Here is a 24,394-nt window from a genome sequence, read left to right as displayed (position 1 = left end):
CAATAATTAACCCCTCACCTTCTGTTGCACAATCAAACAAATGCTAACGCAGGAACAGTCCATACTTCAATCATTTGTCCTGTGCTTTGCATCTTAACTCGACAACCATATCCCATTTTACTCACTGTATTTTAGCTCTCTGGTTCAAAGTCTTCAGGGATCTGGGGCAAATTTATTATCAAATTTAACAGCACCGGTTATTCCTATCGTGCACACAAAATACAATCAGTAGTGAAGATAATATCCCACCGTGCGTATTTGCAGATTCAACACAATAGGATTTCAAATAAAGTGAAAGAATTTTACACTGAAAAGATTTGCAAGAGTTACTTGTATTTGTGTCTTTAATGAAACTTTGTGGCGTCTGACTCCCGGTCATGCCTCTGCTGAATAAGAAAGGAGATGTGACGTTGACCAGACTGCACTGCCCCTGATATTTGTCAGCTCATCCTTTATATTCAGTGGTTTCTCGCCCTTTGATGGGCTGCAGTGTCGCGGATATCACGTTGGCCTCACACGCAAAAGGTCCCCGGTGGATCCGTTTTCTCTCAGTCAATGTTATCCATTTATTGAAGTGAAATAAAGAGCAATTAATGAATAAGGGAGCCCTTTTGCCAGGAGAATAAACAGCAAATAAAAACAGCAAATGCTGGAAATCTCAGCAGGTCAGGCAGCATTTTCCGGGAGACTAAACTCGCCTCCGATTGTTCATCCACAGAAAGTTTAAACATAATGTTTCTGCCCGGGATTGAACCAGGGACCTTTTGCGTGTAAAGCAAATGTGATAAACACAACACAAGTTTCAACAGCAAGTTTCAACATCTGGGGCGGAGCCAACAGGCGCCTGGCTGCAATGAGCGATAAAAACCTGCGTTGGGCGGAAGCCCGGCTAGCTCAGTCGGTAGAGTATGAGACTTTTAATCTCAGGGTCCTGGGTCCGAGCCCCACGTCAGGGGATTGCATTTATTTTAATTTAATGCAGCTTTCATGGAAAAACATCATTAATTAACCCACAATCTTCTTTTGCACAATTAAAGACATGCTAACTGAATGAACTCCATAATTCAAGTTTGTGAGATACTCAATCATGATTTCAATCATCATTAATCCACCCACAATATTTGACATACGTCAAGGATGCCACTTTCGCCCAGCCAGGCTAGCTCAGTCGGTAAAGCTTGAGACTTTTAATCTCAGGGTCGTGGGTTCAGGGTTGGGCGAATAAGTTTTGTTAAACTTTTCTGTTGCTTTCACGCGAAAACATCATTAATTAACTGATCAATTGGAGAGGCTGGGTCCGTTTCCTTTGGAACAGAGTATTTGTCCTCCAGGATCGATAGTTTCCTTGCTGAATCACAATAACCAGACCCTATATCTCCCTCTGGATGTTCGGGGGTGTCCCGTACATTCCCAGTCGTGTGATTGCCCCTTTTCTGTTCTCCAATTCAATCCATATGGTCTTGTCCAAAAATCTGTCCATCTCCACCTGAAATATATTCAATGACCCAGCCTCCACAGCTCTCTGGGGCAGAGAGCTCCAAAGATTCACCACCCTCTGAGAGAAGAAATTTTTCCTCCTCTCCATTTTAAATGGGCGACCCTTAAACCTTCAGCGAATAAGGCGTTATGGGGATCAGCCATGATCGTATTGAATGGTGGAGCAGGATCGAGGAACCATGTGGCCTACTCCTGCTCCGACTTCTTATGTTCTTATGACCCCTTATTTTGAAACTGTGCCCCCAAATTCTAGATTCCCCCACAAGGGGAAACATAGAAACATAGAAAATAGGTGCAGTAGTAGGCCATTCGGCCCTTCGAGCCTGCACCACCATTCACTATGATCATAGCTGATCATTCCCTCAGTACCCCTTTTCTGCTTTCTCTCCATACCCCTTGATCCTTTTAGACATAAGGGACAAATCTAACTACTTTTTGAATGTGTGGGTTAATTCGCGTGAAAGTAACATAAAAGGTTAAGGAAAATAATTCACGCAAGGTGGGGCTCGAACACATGACCTTAAAATTAAAAATCTCTTGTTCTACAGACTGAGCTCGCCAGGCTTGCCCACATCTACTTTGTCAATGGTGACGCCCAGGATGTTGATGTGTATTAGTCAAAGGAACATAAGAAATAGGAGCAAGAGTCGGCCATCCGGCCCCTCGAGCCTGCTCCACCATTTAATAAGATCATGGCTGATCCGATCATGGACTCAGCTCCACTTCCTCGCCCGCTGACCATAACCCCTGAACCCCTTATTGTTTAAGAAACTGTCTATTTCTGTCCAAAATATATTCAATTTCCCAGCTTCCACCCTCTCTGGAACAGTGAATTCCACAGAGTTACAGCGCTCTGAGAGAAGAAATTACTCCTCATCTCACTTTTAAATGGGCGGCCCCTTATTCTAAGATCGTGCCCCTAGTTCCAGTCTTCCCCCATCGGTGGAAACATCCTCTCTGCATCCACTGTTGGTGAAAATAAATTCACATAGATTCTGGTAAGGTAAGAGAAACAACTTTATTGCTAACAGAGCTCTGGGTGAAGAGTTGAGATCCAGGGATCTCCCCGAGTGCCTTGTGCCGCAGGGTTCTAAGCAGTTTACAGGGGGCGGAATACAATCATTTAAATTAATTTACAAACAACCAATCGATCCATATGGCAACGCAATTCATTTACATTCAACTTTTTAGTCCTATCAAAACCTGATAGCATGGTACGAGTTTGCGGGCCCTTCCTCTTTATCTTCTTTTGTGGTTAGTTATTCTGTTGCAAAGCTTTCGATGAAACAGTGGCCTGCACCTGGCCAGGAGTCACTTGTTGCTGCAGAGTTCATATCAGGGACAGCAGATAGGCTTCTTGGAACAAAGTTCATTTCGTGGTGGCTTACCCCATCATGCTTTGCTTTGTCTGAAAATCCACTCCAACATCGTCATTCTATTCTCGGAAAACCAGCTGCTGAAGTATCGGCCCGCTGTGTAGGTTAAAGCTCTGATTATATTCCTAAGATTACTTTAGCCACTCCGTTTCTGTAGTGCAGCGGTTATCACACTCGCCTCACACGCGAAAAGTCCCTGGTTCAAGCCCAAGCGGAAACATTATTTTGGAGGCTATTTTGTTGAAAATGAATTGAACAAAAGTCGCCCAAGGTTCCTTGTCGCATGAGAAGTGAATATTTTAAACTAGTCTCCTACACACAGAGTGGATAAAGTCAGATAGGGGAGAAAACTTCGTCAATGATTAAGCTCTTTAAATGATTAACATAAGAACAGAAGAAATAGGAACAGGAGTCGGCCATTCGGCCTCTCGATCCTGTTCTGCCATTCAATAAGATCATGGCTGATCTGACCTTGGATTCTGAGTTAAGGGACTCGGGGGCCTGTTCTCTCTCCCCTGAGAAGGTTCACTTTCTACAGTCCAGCCTCTAAAAGGCACCACTCTGTGCACAGTACGTGCCGGGTTTGAGTCCTGAGGATGAATCATCCGCCTAGAACCACAGGTCGAGGTCATGAATGCTTGGCTCACGGAGATGGCCTTCTGCAGTGTGACTTTGGTATCCGCTGACAGTAGCTTATGAAGAAGGCCCTCGTGGCCGATTCCGATGACAAAGATATCCCGCAGTGTTTTGGTGAGGTGGTCACCAAAATCCCACGGTGCCGCCAGCCTCCTGAGTTCTGCAGCATATTTCGATCTCCTGGCCTTCGGGCCGTCGGTGTGTATAAAACCGCTGTCTGGCTGTGAAGATGCTCTCTTTGGGCTTGAGTTGTTCTTGGATCAGTGTTACAAGCTCCTCGTACATCTTGGTCATTGTCTTCGCTGGTGCCAGCAAGTCCCTGACGAGGCTGTAGAAGATGGGCCCAAAACTGGTTAGCAGGATAGCTCTGCACTTATCAGCCAGTGTGACCGGGTTGTCACCTGCCAGATAGTTTGCTGTGAAGAAATGGACAAGCCACTCCACAAAGGCTTCCCAATCATCACCATCGGCGAACTGCTGCAACGTACCAAGGTTAGCCATTTTCGTGTGAAGGTCCGTAATCGCGTCGCCAATTGTTACACCTTCAGATGCTCTGATAATGACTCCACGAGACAATGTGTAGTGCTTGAACTTTAGTGACCTTCGTCCTTTATTGATAACCACAGAGTGAGCATCACACCTGATGGCTTGCCTTTTATACCAGGCCAGGCATACCTGAACAGGTAATCTACAAGCCTCCCACTGCAGTGCCCTCTGGTGCACAACTTGCAATAGTTCAAGTAATAACCATGTAGGACACATGACAGGTGTCACTGTGGAAGCGTTTCTCTCACTCAAAGTTAGACACACTACCGTGGGCACGACGAGGTCTAGTTAGGTAGCCATTGACATTCAGGTTCATATATAAATATATATAAATAAATCGACATGTATCATAACTGTTCCCTGGTGGTCAAGGGGTTAAGATCCAGTGCGCTAACCTGGTTTCAATCCTCGATCAATTCATCGCATAAAAATAATTGAGGTCTGTGAGACGATTAATAATTGCTATAATCACCATGAATACCAATACTTTCTGTGATAGACCGAGCTTACAGACTATCTGGCTTCTCATGCCCTTTGCCAGGCACGTGTTCGAGGTATAATTTTGTAAGCAGGGTGAGTTCGCTGATTGCGGGCAGATGGTAGGAGACTCTGTGGCCCCATTGTGAGCAAGTGAACACGGTGGCTGGCTGATTGGTGACATTTCTGTAAAGGGCAGCGGAGGAGAATGATTGAGAACTTTCAGTGTGGGACAGAAGTTGATTATGGTGAGCCAACACATTCCCACTCAGCTCCGAGGGAGCTCACAGGTCATTGTTCTTTTGCATATTGTCCTTCCAGAATTAATATTTCCTTTGCTGTGTCGAAATAACCAAACCCTTGCTCCAAGGTCTGTCTCACTGTTTCCCCGGTGTCAGGCAGAGATACGCCTGCTGCCCTCGTTTATTTCATGTGAAAGGACACAATATTTCAAAATCAACCTGCAGGTGGCCACACACAGCCCTGAATAGTCAGGGCGGCCGAGCGGTGTAAGGTGCTGTGTTCCGTCACTTTTCTCTTCTGGAGATGTGGGTTCATGTCCCATTTAATCATTTAGCGAAACCCATTTGTTTAGTCACCATCAACTCCTTAAATGTGCGATTCAACAGTCCACCTGCTCGCTGAACATTTCCGTCTGACCTGGTGCTGAAGTTTGTTCATTCTTCTGTCGACCATCAATGATATATTTTGCTCTGAGAATGTGAGGAACTTTTATCCCGATCTCACTGGGTTTAACTTTGGTAATCTGGTGCTGAAAGTGGAGATGTTTCCGCAGTGTAACGGTTAACACGTTCGCCTCACACGCGAAAGCAGCTCGGCGGGAAATATTTTCTGGAGCTTTCTCATGCATGTTCAGAGGAGAGTTTGTTCTTCTGTGAAAGGTCAAGAGATCAGAAGAACGTAAGAGTTACGAACAGGAGTCAGGTATTCGGCCCATATTCAAGTTTTCAAGATCTTTCCGACCGGTTTCTGAACGGGGACCTTTCGTGTGTGAGGCGAATGTGATAACTACTACACTACGGAAACACTGTGGTCGAATCTATCTGAGGATAAAACCACAGCTCTAACCTACACAGCTAGCCGAGAATTCAGGAGCTTGTTTTAAGAGAATAGAATAAGGGTGCTATATTTAGGAAGGCTGTAAGTGCCTTTTCCACGCCTCCGGAACTTTTTCCACGCCTCGGGAACCTACTATCAGAAATGGCAGACATCGATGACGAGGTCCAACACCGCCTCCAGTGTGCCAGCACAGCCTTCGATCACCTGAGGAGGAGAGTGTTTGAAGACCAGGACCTCAAATCTGGCATCAGGCTTATGGTCTATAGGGCGTTGGTGATACCTGCACCGCGGTATGGCTCCGAGACATGGACTATATACAGCAGACATCTCAAATCACTGGACAAATACCACCAGGGCTGTCTACGCAAGATCCTGCAAATCCCCTGGGAGGACAGACGAACCAACATTAGTGTTCTCGCTCAGGCCAACATCACCAGCATTGAAGCACTGACCACACTCGACAAGCTCCGCTGGGCGGGCCACATTGTCCACATGCCCAACATGAGACTCCCTAAGCAAGCGCTCTACTCAGAACTCCAACATGGTAACCGAGCCACAGGTGGCCAAAGGAAACGTTTCGGGCACACCCTCAAAGCCTCACTGATAAAATGCTACATCCCCACCTGCAAGTGGGAGTCCTTGTTCCTTGGGTTGAGTTGCATGTGCTGCGTGATCCGTGCCGGATCGATCATCCTCAGCCACGTGGTATGTCACAGCACGTTTGCACATTCACTGGAGGTACCCCATCGTTGTGCAGGCTTTGCACACGTCGTGCTTGAATCGACATTGATGGTCCCGAGGATTACCCCCGCAGCACCAACACGGTGCTAATAGATTCACATTTACCCACGATGGCGCACTCTGAGTCATCACAGGGCTTGCAGCCACAGACGTATCAACCCTGCCATATGCAGTTCGGCCTGCTAGCGACATCATTTTATGCACAGTACTTGCCGGTGAGCTTCGATGTTGAGAAGATATCTGTTTGGTGATATCGTCCGTGGCCATGCATGCCTGGGCGATCGCGATGGCCCTGCTCAGGTCTCGGTTTTCAGCAGCCAACAGCTTTTAAAGACTGACCTCGTGGCTGATGCCCAGCACGTAAAAGTCCCACATCATTTGCCCCAACGCAGCAAGGTCCCGCGAGGTGTCTCAGGTCGGTGATATAATCCGCCAGGTCCTGGTCCCCGGAGCGATGGTGCCTGTCAAAACGATATCTGGCCACGAGGATACTCTCCTTCGGCTTGAGGTAGTCCCAAACCAGTGTGCAAAACTCTGAATATTCCTTCTCCGTTGGTTTTGTCGGTGTGAGCAGATTCTTGATGAGGCTGTATATTTTAGGCCCACAGACGGTGAGGAGAACCACCCTGTGCTTGGCCACGTTAGTGTCTCCTTCCAGCTCGTTGCCCACAAAGTACTGGTCGAGCTGCTCGACGAAGGCTTCCCAATCATCACACTCTACGGATCTCTCTAATATTCCAACGGCAGCCATGGTTGTTTGAAGGTTCGTATTCTGTTACTCGTCGCCAATTGTTGTGTCGAGAAGAACTCCCCGAGGCTGAGTACTGTGAGCTAAATTTAGTGTGACCTTAGTCTTCTTTATTACAACTCCAGAGTGCCTGAACAACATGGCAGCCGACCTTTTATATTCGGACTCCAACAGTCACGCCCTTTGGTGGCAAGTATTACATAGTTACATAATTAACATAATTGTTATCGTTCAGAAGTTATAATTCCAAAGAATGCCTGAATCATCCGAAAGGAGCCTGGTTTGTAGGGCAAGGCTACATATCAGGAAGGAGTGTAGTTAGATGACAAGGGAAGTGATTTTCTGATTATAAGTTAGGAGAATAAAAAGAGTAAATGCTGGTAACACTGAGCAGGTCAGGCAGCATCTGTGGAGAGAGAAACAGAGTTAACGTTTCAGGTTAATGACCTTCCATCAGAAGTTGGGCACTTTTGTTAGTTAATACTATTAAAAATTTAAATTGTCACGTACCAGGGATAAGGAAAAGATGTAAAATGTGGCATTTGGAACAGATAGTTTAGAATCCGATTAATTTTTTATCAATTTGTACACCGAGCTGGGAACTGTAAGGTGTTTGAGTTCTTCGGCGAACATTCGCAAGGTTTGGGTGTAAGTACTGTTGTTAAGTGTATGTTTAATTATTGTCTGTTTAATATCTCTGACATTTAATGTTGCGGACCATATTACTGCACTGCGCGTGTTCCAGCTCTGTTTGAAGCACCGACCCCTTCAATCTGTCGCTTGACTGGGACAGTTGGATTCACCATATCTTTGTTTGGTGAAATTTCAAAGATTGAAAGCGGCGGACATCAACCTGGTTACCTACTCACTATCCGCTACACGCTGCTCCCGTGAGATGAAGCCCAGTTGCTGTTTCAAGCTTGAATGCAGGTACAAGCAGACCTCATTCATAGAAAGGCCAAGTCCGTGAGATACCTGATTCTTTGCACAGAACTCCTTCGCAAAGAGTTGCAGTTCGTGTGGGTTGATTCGGGCACATCTTTCCCCACACTCCAACACTTCAAACACAACTCAACGGCTGTAAAGCGCTTTGGGGCATCATGAGTTCCTGAAAGGTGCTGTCGAAATGCAAGTCCTTCTTTGCAAAAATTCGACGCAAGTTCAAAATCCGTGGGTAAATTGAGGGCTCGTCCGGGATTTGAACCCGGAACTTCTCGCAAATTTCAACTAACAACCCCAAAGCGAGAATCATACCACTAGACCAACGAGCCAACTACTGCACATCTGTGGAGCTCAGGTGCAACCATTATTGAAGCATGTTTAGTGTGTTGCTATTCTTGATTGGAGGAGCACATGGGACAGAATCAGTGAATTTGCTTTTTCGAACTGTCTTCTGAAGCACCGCACAGTCCCACTCCGACAGTCAATGAGCTGTTGGGACGTTACTGTATCCAGGCTGCGGCTGGCCAACAGGCGCCTGGCTGCAATGAGCGATAAAATCTAGCGTTAGCCAGAATCCCGGCGTGCTCAGTCGGTAGAACATGAGACTCTTAATTACAAGGTCCTGGGTTTGAGCCCCATGTTGGGCGATTGTATTTCTTTTAATTTTATGTTGCTTTCATGGAAAAGCATCATTAATGAACCCACAATCTTCTTTTGCTCAATTAAAGAAATGCTAACTGAAGGAACTCCATAATTGAATCATTTCTTCTCTGCTCTGCAAGTGAACTCTGAAACCATAAACCATTTTACACACTGTGCTTTCGGTGTCTGGGTCAAAATGTTCATTGCTGATAACATCAACAGGAGACTGGAGAAACAGTGAGACTGACTTTAGACCAAGGGTCTGGTTATTGTGAAACACCAAAGAAAATAGCAATTCTGGAAGAATAACATCGAAACGAAATGTGAGCTGACACCCTGAAAGAAGTGTTAAGGCAGAAGGTTAAATGCTGTATCCCTTTCTGCAAAAAATTCCTTTCACAAATATTTCTATGTCCGAAACGGCACAAAGCAAAAATGTTCCTTTCAAAGTCAATAAACACCTGAATTTCTGCACCCCGCGAATCTCCTGAATCAGTTGCCACTAGTTTTGCCGACTCAATCCATGTCCCTTTGCAATGTTGTGCTCCCACCCACACTATGAAATGTGCCACTAACTTATCGAATCATGGAATGGTTACAGCACGGAAGGCCATTCGGCCAATCGAGTCCGTGCCGACTCTCAGAGAGTCCCACTCCCCCGCCCTTCCCCCGTAGCCCTGCAATTGTTTTTCCTTCAGACACTGATCCAAATCCCGTCTGAAAGATAAGATTGATTCTTCCTCCACCGCCCTTTCAAGCCGTGCATTCCAGATCCTAACCACTCGCTGCTAAATGGCCATCTCCTGTTCCTATGTGTAAAGTCTGGGAAACACGAGATCAATTCCTGCCACACTAACAGCCTTCCTAAATACAGCACCGTCATTCCATTCTCGTAAAACCAGCTCCTGAAGTATCGGCCAGCTGTGTAGGTTAAAGCTCTGGTTATATTCCTGAGATGACTGGAACCACAGCGTTTCTGTAGTGTAGCGGTTATCACGTTCGCCTCACACGCGAAAGGTCCCCGGTTCGAGCCCGGGAAGAAGCATTATTTTGGAGACTATTTTTGCCGTGAAATAAATTGAACAAAAGTCGCCCCAATTTCCTTGTCGCATGAGCACTGAACTTTTTAAACAAGGCTCCTAAATGCAGAGTGTATAAAGTCAGATAGGGGAGAAAACTTCATCAATGATTCAAAATCCTTAAATAATTAAAGTTCAGTTAATTAAGTTTCCACTGTCCCTCAGTGACGATTCTACAAAACAACGCTGTCGGTTAATGAATGGGGAATAAAACAAATAATCTTCACCCATCCCCATCCCCCGACACAGAGTTTAATTCGTTGCATGTCATTCTTTTAAAGATTTTGAATGAAAGAGTTACTTTCTGAATCCGGGCTCCCTCTGTGAGCGCCGCACCACTAAACGAGCAGGAAACACATTAAATAGTTGACCACAATTGCTGACATTTCACAAGCTTTTTTCTTTGTTTTTTCAGCTATTCGTCCTTTTCAGCTCATGACTGCAGATATTGCTGTGATTAAATCTGAACACAATGCAATGTCTCACAGTCCCTGCCTCGGTTAATACCAGCAGATCTAAGCCGCATTTCAAACCCACAAACAACTCATTAGTTATTCGCTCTTCCCAGTTCCAGAGCTCAGAGGGTTATTGTCCATTCCTGTGATGCAAGCTAGCTCAGACCCAGGCCAAAGCTCCCCGTACACCGAGCACACGCTGAGGAAAACTCCGGAGGAGAGGATATCCTATTGTGGGGGGCTACAGGACCCTCGGACTCTTCAATAATCTCTTACAGCTCATCTGAAAGCAGCCGGATTGTGCCTGCCTCAGCCGTGAGGTAACACTTGTTTATTTATAAAAAGAGAAGCAACTATCCTCATTCAGCAAATATAAGGCAAGATATCATCAAAAGAGGTTTTTGGACATTTTAAGTGATGTGTTTAATGCTTCAGTCCTTTTTGTGTTTAATTCCCACCCCCTCTCTGGCTGTGCCTGCACTGAGCTTACCTCTAGGTAAGGTTGTTCTGAACTTACAAAAGTGGGAACTTACTCCAGCAGGAGTTAGTTTGTAGTAGGTTTTCACTGCCGAATCTTGCAAAAAAGGCTTGAGTGGGTGGACACACCCCCTTTTGAAAAAAAATACCATACCTGAAGCCAACCTCAACGAACTCAGTTGAACTGGAGCAAACTAATATCCGAGAATTGCAATTTCTAACATTCTCCAAAGTAAACTAGTTGCTCCAAAAAACTAGGAGCAACTGCACCCGAAAGTTGGGCCCTCAGTGTAGGACAGAAGTTGTTTAAGGTGAGCCAACACATTCCCGATCAGCAACGAGGGAGCTCACTAGTCAGCTCCCCTCTGTTGGGGCTGTTGTACCAGAAGTTTCTGTAAGGCAATAAACGGCAACGCCTCGGCGCCAATTCAACGGTTGTCACTCATGCTGGCGTCCTACGACTATACCATAAGGCACAGACTAGGCACAGACAACTGTTCCGACGCGCTCAGCATGCTACCTCTGGCCACCACGGAAGGGTCTGACGAACAGGACTGTGAGATAGTCATGGCAATCAATGCCTTTGAGTCCACAGGTTCGCCCATAACAACTCACCAAATCAGAGCCTGGACGGCCAGCAACCCCACGTTATCCTTAGTAAAAAGATGTGTCCTAACCGGTGACTGGGCAGAGGCTCGTGATGCCTGCCCTGAGGAATTAAAACCCTTCCACAGGAGCATGCATGAGCTATCACTTCAAGCAGACTGCCTGATGTGGGGCAGGCGAGTAGTCATGCCTCTGCGAGGCAGAGAGGCATTTGTCTGGTAGCTCCACCGCAAGCACCCGGGGATTGTTCTCATGAAGGCCATAGCCAGATCCCACGTCTGGTGGCCTGGTATTGACGCGGACCTGGAGCTCTGCGTCCGAAGGTGCACTATTTGTGCCCAGCTCAGCAATGCCCCCAGGGAGGCTCCACTGAGCCCCTGGCCCTGGCCTACCAAACCGTGGTCGCGGGTGCACGTAGACTATGCGGGCCCATTCATGGGCAAAATGATCCTCGTAGTTGTAGATGCATTTTCAAAGTGGATCGAATGCACCATTTTAAACTCGAGCACAACCTCCACCACTTGGCGAACCACACGTGAAATGTCCCCGGTTTGAACCCGTGTAGAAACATTATTTTGGAGACTATATTTGCTGTGAAATAAATTGAACAAAATTCGCCCCAGGTTCCTTGTCGCATGAGCACTGAAAATTTTAAACCAGTCTCCGAAATACAGAGTGTGTAATGTCAGATAGCGTAGAAAACTTCATCAATAATTCAAGCTCCTTAAATGATTAACAAAAGAACAGAAGAAATAGGAACAGGAGTCGGACATTCGGCCCCTCGATCCTGCTCTGCCATTCAATGAGATCATGGCTGATCTGACCATGGACATTGAGTTTAGGGACTCGGGGACCTGTTCTCTCTCCCCTGAGAAGGTTCACGTTCTACAGTCCAGCCTCTAAAAGGCACCACTCTGTGCACAGTACTTGCCGGGTTTGAGTCCTGAGGATGAGTCATCCGCCTGGAGCCACAGGTCGAGGTCATGAATGCTTGGCTCACGGAGATGGCCTTCTGCAGTGTGACTGTGGTATCTGCTGACAGTAGCTTATGAAGAAGGCCCTCGTGGCCGATTCCGATGACAAAGATATCCCGCAGTGCTTCGGTGAGGTGGTCACCAAAATCCCACGGTGCCGAATGCCTCCTGAGGTCTGCAGCATATTTCGTTATCTCCTGGCCTTCGGGCCGTCGGTGTGTATAAAACCGCTTTCTGGCTGTGAGGATGCTCTCTTTGGGCTTGATTCGTTCTTGGATCAGTGTTACAAGCTCCTCGTACATCTTGGTCATTGTCTTCGCTGGTGCCAGCAAGTCCCTGACGAGGCCGTAGACGGTGGGCCCACAACTGGTTAGCAGGATAGCTCTGCACTTATCAGCCAGTGTGACCGTGTTGTCACCTGCCAGATAGTTTGCTGTGAAGAAATGGACAAGCCTCTCCACAAAGGCTTCCCAATCATCACCATCGGCGAACTGCTGCAACGTACCAAGGTTAGCGATTTTCGTGTGAAGGTCCGTTATCGCGTCGCCAATAGTTATACCTTCAGATGCTCTGATAATGACTCCACGAGACAATGTGTAGTGCTTGAACTGTAGTGACCTTCGTCCTTTATTGATAACCACAGAGTGAGGATCACACCTGATGGCTTGCCTTTTATACCAGGCCAGGCACACCTGAACATTTAAGCTACAAGCCTCCCACTGCAGTTCCTCTGGTGCACAACTTGCAATAGTACAAGCAATAACCATGTAGGACATATGACAGGTGTCACTGTGGAACCGTTTCTCTCACTCAAAGTTAGACACACTACCGTGGGCACCACGAGGTCTAGGTAGGTAGCCATTGACATTCAGTTTCATATATAAATATATATAACTATATCGACATGTATCATAACTGTTCCCTGGTGGTCAAGGGGTTAAGATCCAGCGCACTAACCTGGTTTCAATCCTCGATCAATTCATCGCATAAAAATAATTGAGTTCTGTGAGACGGTTCATAATTGCTGTAATCACCATGAATACCAATACTTTCTGTGATAGACCGACCTTGCAGACTATCTGGCTTCTCCTGCCCTTTGTCAGGCACGTGTTCGAGGTATAATTTTGTAAACTGGGTGAGTTCGCTGATCGCAGGGAGATGGTAGGAGCCTCTGTGGCCCCACTGTGAAGAAGTGAACACGGTGGCTGGGTGATTGGTGACATTTCTGTAAAGGGCAGCGGAGGAGAAGGATTGAGAACTTTCAGTGTGGGACAGAAGTTGTTTAAGGTGAGCGAACACATTCCCAGTCAGCACAGAGGGAGCTCACTGGTCATTGTTCTTTTGGATATTGTTCTTCCAGAATTAATATTTCCTTTGCTGTGTCGAAATAACCAAACCCTTGCTCCAAGGTCTGTCTCAATGTTTCACCGGTGTCAGGCAGAGATACGCCTGATGCCCTCGTTTATTTCATGTGAGAGGACACAAAAGTACAAAATCAATCTGCAGGTGGCCACACACAGCATTGAATAGTCAGGATGGCCGAGCGGTGTAAGGTGCTGTATTCACGTTACTGTTCTCCTCTGGTGATGTGGGTTCATGTCCCATTTAATCATTAAGCGAAACAAATTTTTGTTGTCACCACCAACTCCTTAAATGTGCGATTCAACAGTCCACCTGCTCGCTGAACATTTCTGTCTGACCTGTTGCTGAAGTTTGTTCATTCTTCTGTCGACCATCAATCATACATTTTGCTCTGAGCATGTGAGGAACTTTTATCCCGATCTCATTGGGTTTAATTTTGGTAATCTGGTGCTCAATGTGGAGATGTTTCCGCAGTGTAATGGTTAACTCGTTCGCCTCACACGCGAAAGCAGCTCGGGGGGAAATATTTTCTGGAGCTTTCTCATGCATGTTCAGAGGAGAGTTTGTTTTTCTGTGAAAGGTCAAGAGATCAGAAGAACGTAAGAGTCAGGAACAGGAGTCAGGTATTCGGCCCATATTCAAGTTTTCAAGATCTTTCCGCCCGGTTTCGGACCGGGGACCTTTCGTGTGTGATGCAAATGTGATAACTACTACACTACGGAAACACTGTGGTCGAATCTACCTGAGGATAAAACCGCAGCTCTAACCTGCACAGCAAGCCGAGAATTCAGGAGCTTGTTTTAAGAGAATAGAATAAGGGTGCTATATTTAGGAAGGCTGTAAGTGCCTTTTCCACGCCTCGGGAAACTACTATCAGCAATGGCAGACATCGATGACGAGGTCCAACACCGCCTCAAGTGTGCCAGCACAGCCTTCGATCACCTGAGGAGGAGAGTGTTTGAAGACCTGGACCTCAAATCTGCCATCAGGCTTATGGTCTACAGGGCGGTGGTGATACCTGCACCGCGGTATGGCTCCGAGACATGGACTATATACAGCAGACATCTCAAATCACTGGACAAATACCACCAGGGCTGTCTACGCAAGATACTGCAAATCCCCTGGGAGGACAGAAGCACCAACATTAGTGTTCTCGCTCAGGCCAACATCACCAGCATTGAAGCACTGACCACACTCGACAAGCTCCGCTGGGCGGGCCACATTGTCCACATGCCCAACATGAGACTCCCTAAGCAAGCGCTCTACTCAGAACTCCGACACGTTAAGCGAGCCACAGGTGGCCAAAGGAAACGTTTCGGGCACACCATCAAAGCCTCCCTGATAAAATGCTACATCCCCACCTGCACCTGGGAGTCCTTGCTTCTTGGGTTCAGTTGCCGGATCGATCATCCTCAGCCACGTGGTATGTCACAGCACGTTTGCACATTCACTGGAGTTACCCCATCGTTGTGCAGCCTTTGCACACGTAGTGGTTGAATCGACATTGATGGGCCCGAGGATTACCCCCGCAGCACCAACACGGTGTTAATAGATTCACATTTACCCCCGATGGCGCAATCTGAGTCATCACAGGTCTTGCACCCACAGACGTATCGACCCTCCCATATGCAGTTCGGCCGGCTAGCGACATCATTTTATGCACAGTACTTGCCGGTGAGCTTCGATGTTGAGAAGATATCTGTTTGGTGTTATCGTCCGTGGCCATGCATGCCTGGGCGATCGCGATGGCCCTGCTCAGGTCTCGGTTTTCAGCAGCCAACAGCTTTCAAAGAATGACCTCGTGGATGATGCCCAGCACGTAAATGTCCCACAGCATTTGCCCCAACGCAGCAAGGTCCCGCGAAGTGTCTCAGGTAGGTGACATAATCCGCCAGGTCCTGGTCCGCGGAGCGATGGTGCGTGTAAAAACGATATCTGGCCATGAGGATACTCTCCTTCGGCTTGAGCTGGTCCCAAACCAGTGTGCACAACTCTGAATATTCCTTCTCCGTTGGTTTTGTCGGTGTGAGCAGAATCTTGATGAGGCTGCATATTTTAGGCCCACAGAAGGTGAGGAGAACCACCCTTTGCTTGGCCACGTTAGTGTCTCCTTCCAGCTCGTTGGCCACAAAGTACAGGTCGAGCTGCTCGACGAAGGCTTCCCAATCATCACCCTCTACGGATCTCTCTAATATTCCAACGGCAGCCATGGTTGTGTGAAGGTTCGTATTCTGTTACTCGTCGCCAATTGTTGTGTAGAAAAAAACTCCCCGAGGCTGAGTACTGTGAGCTAAACTTAGTGTGACCTTAGTCTTCTTTATTACAACTCCAGAGTGCCTGAACAACATGGCAGCCGACCTTTTATACTGGCCCTGCACGTGTGAGCAGGTGACCATTAGGACTCCAACAGTCGCGCCCTCTGGTGGCAAGTATTACATAGTTACATAATTCACAGAATTGTTATCGTGCAGAAGTTATAATTCCAATGAATGCCTGAATCATCCGAAAGGAGCCTGGTTTGTAGGACAAGGCTACATATCAGGAAGGAGTGTAGTTAGATGACAAGGGAAGTGATTTTCTGATTATAAGTTAGGAGAATAAAAAGAGTAAATGCTGGTAACACTGAGCAGGTCAGGCAGCATCTGTGGAGAGAGAAACAGAGTTAACGTTTCAGGTTAATTAACTTCCATTAGAAGTTGGGCACTTGTGTTAGGTAATACTATTAAAAATTTAAATTGTCACGTAGCAGGGATAAGGAAAAGTTATAAAATGTGGCATTTGGAACAGATAGTTTAGAATCCGATTAATTTTTGATCAATTTGTACACCGAGCAGGGAACTGTAACGTGTTTGAGTTCTTCGGCGAACATTCGCAAGGTTTGGGTGTAAGTACTGTTGTTAAGTGTATGTTTAATTATTGTATGTTTAATAACTCTGACACTTAATGTTGCGGACCATATTACTGCACTGCGCGTGTTCCAGCTCTGTTTGGAGCACCGATCCCTTCACTCCGTCGCTTAAAGGGACAGTTGGATTCACCGTATCTTTGTTTGGTGAAATTTCAAAGTTTGAAAGCGGAGAACATCAACCTGGTCACCTACTCACTATCCGCTACACGCTGCTTCTGTGAGATAAAGCCCAGTTGCTGTTTCCATCTTGAATGCAGGTACAAGCAGAACTCATTCACAGAAAGGCCAAGTCCAAGAGATACCTGATTCTTTGCAGCGAACTCCTTCGCAAAGAGTTGCAGTTCGTGTGGGTTGAATCGGGCACATCTTTCCCCACACTCCAACACTTCAAACATAACTCAACGGCTGGAAAGCGCTTTGGGGTGTCATGAGTTCCTGAAAGGTGCTGTCGAAATGCAAGTCCTTCTTTGCAAAAATTCGATGCAAGTTCAAAATTCATGGGTAAATTGAGGACTCGTCCGGGATTTGAACCCGGGACCTCTCGCAAATTTCAAGTAACAACCCCTAAGCGAGAATCACACCCCTAGAGCAACGAGCCAACTACTGCACAATTGTGGAGCTCAGGTGTAACCATTATTGAAGCATGTTTAGTGTGTTGCTATTCTTGATCGGTGGAGCACATGGGACGGAATCAGTGAATTTGCTTTTTCGACCTGTCTTCTGAAGCACCGCACAGTCCCACTCCGACAGTCAATGAGCTGCTGGGACGTTACTGTATCCAGGCTGCGGGTGGCCAACAGGCGCCTGGCTGCAATGAGCGATAAAATCTAGCGTTGGCCAGAAGCCCGGCGTGCTCAGTCGGTAGAAGATGAGACTTTTAATTACAAGGTCCTGGGTTTAAGCCCCATGTTGGGCGATTGCATTTCTTTTAATTTTATGTTGCTTTCATGGTAAATCATCATTAATTAACCCACAATCTTCTTTTGCACAATTAAAGAAATGCTAACTGAAGGAACTCCATAATTGAATAATTTCTTCTGTGCTCTGCAAGTGAACTCTGAAACCATAAATCATTTTACACACTGTGCTTTCGGGGTCTTGGTCAAAATGTTCATTGCTGATAACATCAACAGGAGACTGGGGAAACAGTGAGACTGACTTTAGAGCAAGGGTCCGGTTATTGTGAAACACCAAAGGAAATAGAAATTCTGGAATAATAACATCGAAACGAAATGTGAGCTGACATCCTGAAAGAACTGTTAAGGCAGATGGTTAAATGCTGCATCCCTTTCTGCAAAAAATTCCTTTCACAAATATTTCAATGTCCGAAACGGCACAAAGCAAAAATGTTCCTTTCAAAGTCAATAAACACCTGAATTTCCGCACCCCGCGAATCTCCTGAATCAGATGCCTCTAGTTTTGCCGACTCAATCCATGTCCCTTTGCAATGTGGTGCTCCCACCCACACTATGAAATGTGCCACTAACTTATCGAATCATGGAATGGTTACAGCACGGAAGGCCATTCGGCTAATCGAGCCCGTGCCGACTCTCAGAGAGTCCCACTCCCCCGCCCTTCCCCCGTAGCCCTGCAATTGTTTTTCCTTCAGACACTTATACAACTCCCGTCTGAAAGATAAGGTTGAGTCTTCCTCCACCGCCCTTTCAAGCCGTGCATTCCAGATCCTAACCACTCGCTGCTAAATGGCCATCTCCTATTCCTATGTGTAAAGTCTGGGAAACACGAGATCAATTCCTGCCACACCCACAGCCTTCCTTAATATAGCAGCGTCATTCTATTCTCGTAAAACAAGCTCCTGAAGTATCGGCCAGCTGTGTAGGTTAAAGCTCTGGTTATATTCCTGAGATTACCTGAACCGTAGCGTTTCTGTAGTGTAGCGGTTATCACGTACGCCTTACACGCGAAATGTCCCCGGTTCGAGCCCGGGCAGAAACATTATTTTGGAGACTATTTTTGCTGTGAAATAAATTGAACAAAAGTCGCCCCAGGTTCCTTGTCACATGAGCACTGAACATTTTAAACCAGTCTCCTAAATGCAGAGTGTGTAAAGTCAGATAAGGGAGAAAACTTCATCAATGATTCAAAATCCTCGAATGATTAAAGTTCAGTTATTGAAGTTTCCACTGACCCTCAGTAACAATTCTACAAAACAACGCTGTCGGTTAATGAATGGGGAATAAAACAAATAATCTTCACCCATCCCCATCCCCCGACACACAGTTTAATTCGTTGCATGTCATTATTTATAAGATTTTGAATGAAAGAGTTACTTTCTGAATCCGGGCTCCCTCTGTGAGCGCCGCACCACTAAACGAGCAGGAAACACATTAAATAGTTGACCACAATTGCTGACATTTCTTAAGCTTTTGTCTTGTGTTTTTTCAGGTCTTCGTCCGTTTCAGCTCCTGACTGCGGATATTGCTGTGATTAAACCTGAACACAATGCAATGTCTCACAGCCCCTGCCTCGGTTAATACCAGCAGATCTAAGCCACATTTCAAACCCACAAAAAAATCATCAGTTATTAGCTCTTCCCAGGTCCAGAGCTCAGAGGGTTATTGTCCATCCCTGGGATGCAAGCTACCTCGGACCCGGGCCAAAGCTCCCCGTACACCGAGCACAAGCTGAGGAAAACCCCGGGGGAGATGATATCCTGGTGTGGGGGGCTACAGGGCCGTCGTACCCTTAAATAATCTCTCACTGCTCATCTGAAAGCAGCCGGAATGTGCCTGCCTCAGCCGTGAGGTTACACTTGTTTATTTATAAAAAGAGAAGCAACTATCCTCATTCAGCAGATATAAGGCAAGATATCATCAAAAGAGATTTTTGGACATTTTAAGTGATGTGTTTAATGCTTCAGTCCTTTTTGTGTTTGATTCCCACCCCCTCTCTGGCTGTGCCTGCACTGAGCTTACCTCTAGGTAAGGTTGTTCTGAACTTACAAAAGTGGGCGCTTACTCCAGCCGAAGTTAGTTTGTTTTAAGTATTCACTGCCGAAACTTGCAAAACAGGCCTGAGTGGCTGGACACGCCTCTTTTTGAAAAAAAATACCTTACCTGAAGCCAACCTCAACGAACTCAGTTGAACTGGAGCAAACTAATATCCGAGAATTGCAATTTCTAACATTCTCCAAAGTAAACTAGTTGCTCCAAAAAACTAGGAGCAACTCCACCCGAAACTTGGGCCCTCAGTGTGGGACAGAAGTTGTTTAAGGTGAGCCAACACATTCTCGATCAGCACAGAGGGAGCTCACTGGTCAGCTCCCCTCTGTTGGGGCTGTTGTACCAGAAGTTTCTGTAAGGCAATAAACGGCAACGCCTCGGCGCGAATTCAACGGTGGGCACTCATGCTGGCGTCCTACGACTATACCATAAGGCACAGACCAGGCACAGACAACTGTGCCGACGCGCTCAGCATGCTACCCCTGGCCACCACGGAAGGGTCTGACGAACAGGACTGTGAGATAGTCATGGCAATCAATGCCTTTGAGTCCACAGGTTCGCTCCTAACAGCTCACCAAATCAGAGCCTGGACGGCCAGCAACCCCACGTTATCCTTATAAAAAAGATGTGTCCTAACCGGTGACTGGGCAGAGGCTCGTGCTGCCTGCCCCGAGCAATTAAAACCCTTTCACAGGAGCATGCATGAGCTATCACTACAAGCAGACAGCCTGATGTGGGGCAGACGAGTAGTCATGCCTCTGCGAGGCAGAGAGGCATTTGTCCGGTAGCTCCACCGCGAGCACCCGGGGATCGTTCTCATGAAGGCCATAGCCAGATTCCACGTCTGGTGGCGTGGTATTGACGCGGACTTGGAGCTCTGCGTCCGAAGGTGCACTATTTGTGCCCAGCTCAGCAATGCCCCCAGGGAGGCTCCACTGAGCCCCTAGCCCTGGCCTACCAAACCGTGGTCGCGGGTGCACATAGATTATGCGGGCCCATTCATGGGCAAAATGTTCCTCGTAGTAGTAGATGCATTTTCAAAGTGGATTGAATGCACCATTTAAAACTCGTGTACAACCTCCACCACTTTGGAGAACCACACGTGAAATGTCCCCGGTTTGAACCCGTGCAGAAATATTATTTTGGAGACTACTTTTGCTGTGAAATAAATTGAACAAAATTCGCCCCAGGTTCCTTGTCGCATGAGCACTGAATATTTTAAACCAGTCTCCGAAATACAGAGTGGGTAATGTCAGATAGGGGAGAAAACTTCATCAATGATTCAAGCTCCTTAAATGATTCACAAAAGAACATAAGAAATAGGAACAGGAGTCGGCCATTCGGCCCCTCGATCCTGCTCTGCCATTCAATAAGGTCATGGCTAATCTGACCATGGACATTGAGTTAACGGACTCGGGGGCATGTTCCTTCTCCCCTGAGAAACTTCACGTTCTAGAGTCCAGCCTCTAAAAGGCACCACTCTGTGCACGGTACTTGCCGGGTTTGAGTCCTGAGTGATGAGTCATCTGCCTAGAGCCACAGGTCGAGGTCATGAATGCTTGGCTCATGGAGATGGCCTTCTGCAGTGTGACTGTGGTATCTGCTGACAGTTGCTTATGAAGAAGGCCCTCGTTGCCGATTCCGATGATAAAGATATCCCGCAGTGCTTCAGTGAGGTGGTCACCAAAATCCCACGGTGCCGCCAGCCTCCTGAGGTCTGCAGCATATTTCGTAATCTCCTGGCCTTCGGGCCGTCGCTGTGTATAAAACCGCTCTCTGGCTGTGAGGATGCTCTCTTTGGGCTTGATTTGTTCTTGGATCAGTGTTACAAGCTCCTCGTACATCTTGGTCATTGTCTTCGCTGGTGCCAGCAAGTCCCTGACGAGGCCACAGACCGTGGGCCCACAATTGGTTCGCAGGATAGCTCTGTACTTATCAGCCAGTGTGGCCTGGTCGTCACCAGCCAGGTCGTTTGCTGTGAAGAAATGGACAAGCCTCTCAACAAAGGCTTCGCAATCATCCCCCTCAGCAAAATGCTGCAACGTACCAAGGTTAGCCATTTTCGTGAGAAGATCTGGAATCTCGTCGCCAATTGTTATACCTTCAGATGCTCTGATGATGACTCTACGAGACAATGTATCATTTATTGATAACCACAGAGTGAGGATCAGACCTGGTGGCCTGCCTTTTACACTAGGCCAGGCACACCTGTACAGGTAAGCTAAAAGTCTCCCAATGCAGTGCCATCTGGTGCACACCTTGTAATAGTACAAGCAGTAACCATGTAGAACAAATGACAGGTGTCACTGTGGAACAATTTCTCTCACTCAAGTTTAGACACACTACCGTGGGCGCCACGAGGTCTAGGTAGCTAGCCATTGATATTCAGGTTCATATATAAATATATATAAATATATTGACATGTATCGTATCTGTTCTCTGGTGGTCAAGGGGTTAAGACCTGGGGCACTAACCTGGTTTCCATCCTCGATCAATTCATCGCATAAAAATAATTGAGGTCTGTGAGACGATTAATAATTGCTGTAATCTCCATGAATACCAATACTTTCTGTGATAGACTGAGCTTACAGACTATCTGGCTTCCCCTGCCCTTTTCCGGGCACGTGTTCGGTGTTTAATTTTGTAAACTGATTGATATGGCTGATCGCGGGGAGACGGTAGGAGCCTCTGCGGCCCCACTGAGAGTCTGTGGAAGTGAACACGGTGGCTGGGTGATCCGTGACATTTCTGTAAATGTCAGCGGAGGAGAAGGATTGAGAACTTTCAGTGTGGGACAGAAGTTGTTGAAGGTGAGCCAACACATTCCCGATCAGCACAGAGGGAGCTCACTGGTCAGCTCCCCTCTGTTGGAGCGGCTGTACCAGAGGTTTCTGTAGTGCAGTGGTTATCACGTTTGCTTTACACACAAATGGTCCCTGGTTCGATCCTGGGTGGAAACATTATGTTTAAACTTGCTGTGGATGAACAATCGGAGGCGAGTTTAGTCTCCCTGCAAATGCTGCCTGACCTGCTGAGATTTCCAGCATTTGCTGTTTTTATTTGCTCAGGCAAAAGGGCTCCCTTATTGCTTAATTGCTTTTTATTTCACTTTACTAAATAGATAACTTTGAGTGAGAGAAAACGGATCCACCGAGGACCTTTCGAGAGTGAGGCCAACGTGATATCCGCTGCACTGCAGCCCATCAAAGGGCGAGAAACCACTGAATATAAAGGAGGAGCTCACCAATATCAGGGGCAGTGCAGTCTGGTCAATGTCAAACCCTCCTTTCTTATTCAGCAGTGGCATGAACGGGAGTCAGACGTCACAAAGTTTAATTAAAGACACAAATACAAGGAACACTTCCAAATCTTTTCAGTGTAAAATTCTTTCACTTTATTTGAAATCCTACTGCGTTGAATCTGAAAATACGCACAGTGGGATTTTATCTTCACTACTGATTGTATTTTGTGCGCACGGTAGGAATAACCGGTGCTGTTAAATTTGAGAAAAGTTGCCCCAGATTCGTGGTGTCATCGGCAATGAAGAGTTTGAACCAGAAAGCTAAAATACAGTGAGTAAAATGGGATATGGTTTTCGAGTTAAGATGCAAAGCACAGCACAAATGATTGAAGTGTGGAGTGTCCCTGAGTTAGCATTTGTTTGAATGTGTAAAAGAAGGTGAGGTGTTACTAATGATGCTTTCCTATGAAAGCAAGAGAAAAGTTTTCGAACAAACCATCCGGTGACAGTCAGGTGAGCGCTGCTTGTGATACCTGGTGGAAATGGGCGAGGATTTTAAAGCCCCTTGTATTGCAGAACCGTCATATAGACGAACATCCCTTAACTAATGTGTAGACCTTGTGGTGCAAAGGTAGTGTGCCTGACTTTGGATTAAAGGGTTGCGTGTTCAAATCATGTCGGGGTCACTGTTCTTTGAGCAATTGCTGTTTCACAATAACCAGACACTTGCTGCAATGTCTGTCTCACTGATAAGTAGTGGTAAGGTTGGTGACAGCATCAAACAAGAAAGAAGGGATGTGTGCAGTTGTGGTACAGCAGTTATCATGGGTGACTTTCATCTACACAGTGATTGGGCTAACCACATGGCAGTAATGTGGTGGAGGAGGATTTCATGGAGTGTGTTATGGATGGTTTTCTCAGCCAAGAAGGGAGCTGGCCATCCTTGATTGTGGGATGTGTAATGAGAAGGGACTAATTAGCAATCTTGTTGTGCAAGACCCCTTGGGGAAGAGTAACATAATATGGTAGAATTCTTCATTAAGATGGAGAGTGTCACAGTTAATTCAGACACTTGGGTCCTGAACTTAAGGAAAGGTAATTTCGACGGTATGAGGTGTGAATTGGCTGGAATAGACTGGCCAAGGATACTTAAAGGGTTGACGGTGGATAGGCCATGGCAAATATTTAAAGATCACACGGGTGACTTCAGCAATTGCACATCCCTGTCTGGAGTAAAAATAGAACGGAGAACGTTGCTCAACCGTGGCTAACAAGGGGAATTTAGGATAGTGTTAAAACCAAGGAAGAGACAGATAAATTGGCCAGAAAAAGGAACAAACCTGAGTACTGGGAGAAATTTAGAATTCAATGGAGGAGGACTAAGGGTTACATTAGGAGGGGGAAAATGGATTATGAGAAGAAGCTTGCTTGGAACATACAAACTGACTGCAAAAAGTTCTGTAAATATGAACAGTAAAAGATTAGTGAAGACAACTGTAGGTCCCTTGCAGTCGGATTCAGGTGAATTTATAACGGGGAACAAAGAAATCGAAGACCAATTGAACACATACTTCAGTTCCGTCTTCACGCAGGAAGACACGAATAACCTTCCAAAAGTACGAGGGGACCGAGGGTCTAGTGAGA

The 24,394-nt window shown here is 46.5% G+C and overlaps 5 non-coding genes across 5 annotated transcripts; 4 read left to right on the top strand and 1 right to left on the bottom strand.

Moving 5' to 3' along the window:
• Positions 1–883: 883 nt before the first annotated feature.
• Positions 884–962, top strand: trnak-uuu (transfer RNA lysine (anticodon UUU)). The gene has a single exon. It is a non-coding gene; the product is annotated as a tRNA-Lys (tRNA).
• A 7,322-nt stretch (positions 963–8,284) lies between these two features.
• On the bottom strand, positions 8,285–8,372 carry trnap-ugg (transfer RNA proline (anticodon UGG)). Its single transcript is given in 2 exon segments — positions 8,285–8,320; positions 8,337–8,372. It is a non-coding gene; the product is annotated as a tRNA-Pro (tRNA).
• A 1,285-nt stretch (positions 8,373–9,657) lies between these two features.
• On the top strand, positions 9,658–9,730 carry trnav-cac (transfer RNA valine (anticodon CAC)). Its single transcript has one exon. It is a non-coding gene; the product is annotated as a tRNA-Val (tRNA).
• An 8,699-nt stretch (positions 9,731–18,429) lies between these two features.
• Positions 18,430–18,502, top strand: trnav-uac (transfer RNA valine (anticodon UAC)). The gene has a single exon. It is a non-coding gene; the product is annotated as a tRNA-Val (tRNA).
• A 3,894-nt stretch (positions 18,503–22,396) lies between these two features.
• trnav-uac (transfer RNA valine (anticodon UAC)) lies at positions 22,397–22,469 on the top strand. The gene has a single exon. It is a non-coding gene; the product is annotated as a tRNA-Val (tRNA).
• Positions 22,470–24,394: the final 1,925 nt, after the last annotated feature.

The sequence above is a fragment of the Pristiophorus japonicus genome, unplaced genomic scaffold, assembly GCF_044704955.1.
Source record: "Pristiophorus japonicus isolate sPriJap1 unplaced genomic scaffold, sPriJap1.hap1 HAP1_SCAFFOLD_66, whole genome shotgun sequence".
NCBI lineage: Eukaryota > Metazoa > Chordata > Chondrichthyes > Pristiophoridae > Pristiophorus > Pristiophorus japonicus.
The sequence above is the reverse complement of the archived record's forward strand: the minus strand, read 5'-3'. Positions and strand labels throughout refer to the sequence as shown.